We start from the raw sequence: 5146 nt of genomic DNA, 5'->3' as shown, positions 1-5146 counted from the left end.
TACCAGCACTAATGCACCGGATCTCATCAGAACTCCGAAGTTAAGCGTGCTTGGGCGAGAGCAGTACTAGGATGGGTGACCCCCTGGGAAGTCCTCGTGTTGCACCTATTTTTGTTATTTTAGTATTATCATTATTGCTATTGTTGTTTTGAATAAAAACGTGGTATCAGCGTGTCTATTTTCCGTGGGTTGCTTATTCGTTAATTGCCTCTTTTTTGTTTGGGTTCCCTTCGTCCGCGTCCACGTCCGGGAAGGCGGTGGTGGCCGCACGGGAAGCTGCGGTGGTTTGTTTAGTTGGCTTTCGATTTTTCGATTTTTCGATTTTTGTTGTCCGGTTGCTTCGTCGGGGGGAGGGAGGGGTTTGGCGGCGGAGGGTCGATTCGCGCGAGGCCCGTTGGCGGTTTAAATAGGGAGAGTGTGGTAGAAAGGATGGGTGCGATCATCGCCGTTTGGCGGTTTAAATAGGGAGAGTGTGGTAGGAAGGATGGGTGCGATCATACCAGTACTAATGCACCGGATCCCATCAGAACTCCGAAGTTAAGCGTGCTTGGGCGAGAGCAGTACTAGGATGGGTGACCCCCTGGGAAGTCCTCGTGTTGCACCTATTTTTGTTATTTTAGTATTATCATTATTGCTATTGTTGTTTTGAATAAAAACTTGGTATCAGCGTGTCAATTTTCCGTGGGTTGCTTATTCGTTAATTGCCTCTTTTTTGTTTGGGTTCCCTTCGTCCGCGTCCACGTCCGGGAAGGCGGTGGTGGCCGCACGGGAAGCTGCGGTGGTTTGTTTAGTTGGCTTTCGATTTTTCGATTTTTGTTGTCCGGTTGCTTCGTCGGGGGGAGGGAGGGGTTTGGCGGCGGAGGGTCGATTCGCGCGAGGCCCGTTGGCGGTTTAAATAGGGAGCGTGTGGTAGAAAGGATGGGTGCGATCATCGCCGTTTGGCGGTTTAAATAGGGAGAGTGTGGTAGGAAGGATGGGTGCGATCATACCAGCACTAATGCACCGGATCCCATCAGAACTCCGAAGTTAAGCGTGCTTGGGCGAGAGCAGTACTAGGATGGGTGACCCCCTGGGAAGTCCTCGTGTTGCACCTATTTTTGTTATTTTAGTATTATCATTATTGCTATTGTTGTTTTGAATAAAAACGTGGTATCAGCGTGTCTATTTTCCGTGGGTTGCTTATTCGTTAATTGCCTCTTTTTTGTTTGGGTTCCCTTCGTCCGCGTCCGGGAAGCCGGTGGTGGCCGCACGGGAAGCTGCGGTGGTTTGTTTAGTTGGCTTTCGATTTTTTGTTGTCTGTTACGTCTGCTAGAGAGGTTGAGGGTCGATTGTTGTGTCCCAATAGTATTTGAGGCGTAAGGACTCACATCTTGGGTTTAAATAGGGAGAGTTTGGTAGGAAGGATGGGTGCGATCATACCAAGACTAATGCACCATCCCATCCGGGTTTAAGCGTGCTTGGGCGAGAGAGTGCTAGGATGGGTGTTCCTCGTATTCGAACCTATTTTTGATATTTGTATTATCATTATTTAGTTGTTTTGAATAATAAGCTTAGTATTTTTCGTGGGTTGCTTATTCGTTAATTGTTTTTTTTTGTTCCCTTCCCCCGGAAGGCGGTGGTGGCCGCACGGGAAGCTGCGGTGGTTTGTTTAGTTGACTTTTAATTTTTTGATTTTTGTTGTCCGTTGTTTCGTCGGGGGGACGGAGGGGTTTGACGTCGGAGAGTTGATTCGCACGAGGGCCATTGGCGGTTTAAATAGGGAGAGTGTGGTAGAAAGGATGTGTGCGATCATACCAGCACTAATGCATCTGATCCCATTAGAACTCCGACGTTAAGCATGCTTGGGCGAGAGCAGTACTAGGATGGGTGACCCCCTGGGAGGTCCTCGTGTTGCACTTATTTTTGTTAGTTTGGTATTATTATTGTTATTGTTGTTTTGAATAAAAATGTGGTATCGGGTTAATTTGTTGCTTATTCATCCTTTTTGTTTCGTCCATTGGAATTGCGTTTGGTGTTTGATTTTGATTTTGTTTTCGATTTAGTTGGGGTTTAAATATGTGAAAGGATGGGTTTTCATAGGTTTGGTGGATTAAATAGGTGATGGTAGGAAGGTGGATCAAATCATAGGCACTAATGCACCGGATCCCATCAGAACTCCGAAGTTAAGCGTGCTTGGGCGAGAGTAGTACTAGGATGGGTGACCCCCTGGGAAGTCCTTATGTTGCACCAATTTTGTTATTTTAGTATTATCATTATTGCTATTGTTGTTTTGAATAAAAACGTGGTATCAGCGTGTCTATTTTCCGTGGGTTGCTTATTCGTTAATTGCCTCTTTTTTGTTTGGGTTCCCTTCGTCCGCGCCCGCGTCCGGGAAGGCGGTGGTGGCCGCACGGGAAGCTGCGGTGGTTTGTTTAGTTGGCTTTCGATTTTTCGATTTTTGTTGCGCGGTTGCTTCGTCGGGGGGAGGGAGGGGTTTGGCGGCGGAGGGTCGATTCGCGCGAGGGCCGTTGGCGGTTTAAATAGGGAGAGTGTGGTAGAAAGGATGGGTGTGATCATCGCCGTTTGACGGTTTAAATAGGGAGAGTGTGGTATGAAGGATGTGTGCGATCATTCCAGCACTAATGCACCGGATCCCATCAGAACTCCGAAGTTACGCGTGCTTGGGCTTGAGCAGTACTAGGATGGGTGACCCCCTGGGAAGTCCTCGTGTTGCACCTATTTTTGTTATTTTAGTATTATCATTATTACTATTGTTGTTTGGAATAAAAACTTGGTATTAGCGTGTCTATTTTCCGTGGGTTGCTTATTCGTTAATTGCCTATTTTTTTGTTTGGGTTCCCTTCGTCCGCGTCCGCGTCCGGGAAGGCGGTGGTGGCCGCACGGGAAGCTGCGGTGGTTTGTTTAGTTGGCTTTTGATTTTTCGATTTTTGTTGTCCGGTTGCTTCGTCGGGGGCAGGGAGGGGTTTGGCGGCGGAGGGTCGATTCGTGCAAGGGCCGTTGGTAGAAAGGATGGGTGCGATTATCGCCGTTTGGCGGTTTAAATAGGGAGAGTGTGGTAGGAAGGATGGGTGCGATCATACCAGCACTAATGCACCGGATCCCATCAGAACTCCGAAGTTAAGCGTGCTTGGGCGAGAGCAGTACTAGGATGGGTGACCCCCTGGGAAGTCCTCGTGTTGCACCTATTTTTGTTATTTTAGTATTATCATTATTGCTATTGTTGTTTTGAATAAAAACGTGGTATCAGCGTGTCTATTTTCCGTGGGTTGCTTATTCGTTAATTGCCTCTTTTTTGTTTGGGTTCCCTTCGTCCGCGTCCGGGAAGGCGGTGGTGGCCGCACGGGAAGCTGCGGTGGTTTGTTTAGTTGGCTTTCGATTTTTCGATTTTTGTTGTCCGGTTGCTTCGTCGGGGGGAGAGAGGGGTTTGGCGGCGGAGGGTCGATTCGCGCTAGGCCCGTTGGCGGTTTAAATAGGGAGAGTGTGGTAGAAAGGATGGGTGCGATCATCGCCGTTTGGCGGTTTAAATAGGGAGAGTGTGGTAGGAAGGATGGGTGCGATCATACCAGCACTATTGCACCGGATCCTATCAGAACTCCGAAGTTAAGCGTGCTTGGGCGAGAGCAGTACTAGGATGGGTGACCCCCTGCGAAGTCCTCGTGTTGCACCTATTTTTGTTATTTTAGTATTATCATTATTGCTATTGTTGTTTTGAATAAAAACGTGGTATCAGCGTGTCTATTTTCCGTGGGTTGCTTATTCGTCAATTGCCTCTTTTTTGTTTGGGTTCCCTTCGTCCGCGTCCGCGTCCGGGAAGGCGGTGGTGGCCGCACGGGAAGCTGCGGTGGTTTGTTTAGTTGGCTTTCGATTTTTCGATTTTTGTTGTCCGGTTGCTTCGTCGGGGGGAGGGAGGGGTTTGGCGGCGGAGGGTCGATTCGCGCGAGGGCCGTTGGCGGTTTAAATAGGGAGAGTGTGGTAGAAAGGATGGGTGCGATCATCGCCGTTTGGCGGTTTAAATAGGGAGAGTGTGGTAGGAAGGATGGGTGCGATCATACCAGCACTAATGCACCGGATCCCATCAGAACTCCGAAGTTAAGCGTGCTTGGGCGAGAGCAGTACTAGGATGGGTGACCCTGAAGTCCTCGTGTTGCACCTATTTTTGTTATTTTAGTATTATCATTATTGCTATTGTTGTTTTGAATAAAAACGTGGTATCGGCGTGTATTTATTCCGTGGGTTGCTTATAATACTTCTTGTTTTTTTTGTTGGGTTTCACTTATAATGGTGGCAGTACAGTGCGTCGCCTTGATTTGTTTATTTGTTTTTTTAGCGGGAGGCGTTGTTGTTTGGCGGGAGGGGTCGATTCGCGCGAGGGCCGTTGGCGGTTTAAATAGGGAGAGTGTGGTAGAAAGGATGGGTGCGATCATCGCCGTTTGGCGGTTTAAATAGGGAGAGTGTGGTAGGAAGGATGGGTGCGATCATACCAGCACTAATGCACCGGATCCCATCAGAACTCCGAAGTTAAGCGTGCTTGGGCGAGAGCAGTACTAGGATGGGTGACCCCTTGGGAAGTCCTCGTGTTGCACCTATTTTTGTTATTTTAGTATTATCATTATTGCTATTGTTGTTTTGAATAAAAACGTGGTATCAGCGTGTCTATTTTCCGTGGGTTGCTTATTCGTTAATTGCCTCTTTTTTGTTTGGGTTCCCTTCGTCCGCGTCCGCGTCCGGGAAGGCGGTGGTGGCCGCAGTTGGCTTTGAATTTTTTTTTTTCGATTTTTGTTGTCGGGTTGTTTCGTCGGGGGGAGGGAGGGGTTTGGCGGCGGAGGGTCGATTCGCGCGAGGGAGGGCGGTTGGCGGTTTAAATAGGGAGAGTGTGGCAGAGAGGATGGGTGCGATCATACCAGCACTAATGCACCGGATCCCATCAGAACTCCGAAGTTAAGCGTGCTTGGGCGAGAGCAGTACTAATGCACCGGATCCCATCAGAACTCCGAAGTTAAGCGTGCTTGGGCGAGAGCAGTACTAGGATGGGTGACCCCCTGGGAAGTCCTCGTGTTGCACCTATTTTTGTTATTTTAGTATTATCATTATTGCTATTGTTGTTTTGAATAAAAACGTGGTATCAGCGTGTCTATTTTCCGTGGGT

General features: G+C 48.4%; 8 non-coding genes and 2 pseudogenes across 8 annotated transcripts; all 10 read left to right on the top strand.

Moving 5' to 3' along the window:
- Positions 1-108, top strand: LOC122018061 (annotated as a pseudogene).
- A 378-nt stretch (positions 109-486) lies between these two features.
- Positions 487-605, top strand: LOC122018214. The gene has a single exon (XR_006121645.1). It is a non-coding gene; the product is annotated as a 5S ribosomal RNA (ribosomal RNA).
- A 370-nt stretch (positions 606-975) lies between these two features.
- On the top strand, positions 976-1094 carry LOC122018180. The gene has a single exon (XR_006121626.1). It is a non-coding gene; the product is annotated as a 5S ribosomal RNA (ribosomal RNA).
- Positions 1095-1780: 686 nt separating this feature from the next.
- On the top strand, positions 1781-1899 carry LOC122018035. The gene has a single exon (XR_006121546.1). It is a non-coding gene; the product is annotated as a 5S ribosomal RNA (ribosomal RNA).
- A 210-nt stretch (positions 1900-2109) lies between these two features.
- On the top strand, positions 2110-2230 carry LOC122018078 (annotated as a pseudogene).
- A 369-nt stretch (positions 2231-2599) lies between these two features.
- LOC122018018 lies at positions 2600-2718 on the top strand. Its single transcript, XR_006121530.1, has one exon. It is a non-coding gene; the product is annotated as a 5S ribosomal RNA (ribosomal RNA).
- Positions 2719-3066: 348 nt separating this feature from the next.
- Positions 3067-3185, top strand: LOC122018169. Its single transcript, XR_006121625.1, has one exon. It is a non-coding gene; the product is annotated as a 5S ribosomal RNA (ribosomal RNA).
- A 364-nt stretch (positions 3186-3549) lies between these two features.
- LOC122018344 lies at positions 3550-3668 on the top strand. The gene has a single exon (XR_006121755.1). It is a non-coding gene; the product is annotated as a 5S ribosomal RNA (ribosomal RNA).
- Positions 3669-4038: 370 nt separating this feature from the next.
- On the top strand, positions 4039-4153 carry LOC122018019. Its single transcript, XR_006121531.1, has one exon. It is a non-coding gene; the product is annotated as a 5S ribosomal RNA (ribosomal RNA).
- A 314-nt stretch (positions 4154-4467) lies between these two features.
- LOC122018191 lies at positions 4468-4586 on the top strand. The gene has a single exon (XR_006121627.1). It is a non-coding gene; the product is annotated as a 5S ribosomal RNA (ribosomal RNA).
- The last annotated feature ends 560 nt before the right edge of the window (positions 4587-5146 follow it).

The sequence above is a fragment of the Zingiber officinale genome, chromosome 8B, assembly GCF_018446385.1.
Source record: "Zingiber officinale cultivar Zhangliang chromosome 8B, Zo_v1.1, whole genome shotgun sequence".
Taxonomy (NCBI): Eukaryota; Viridiplantae; Streptophyta; class Magnoliopsida; order Zingiberales; family Zingiberaceae; genus Zingiber; species Zingiber officinale.
The sequence above is the reverse complement of the archived record's forward strand: the minus strand, read 5'-3'. Positions and strand labels throughout refer to the sequence as shown.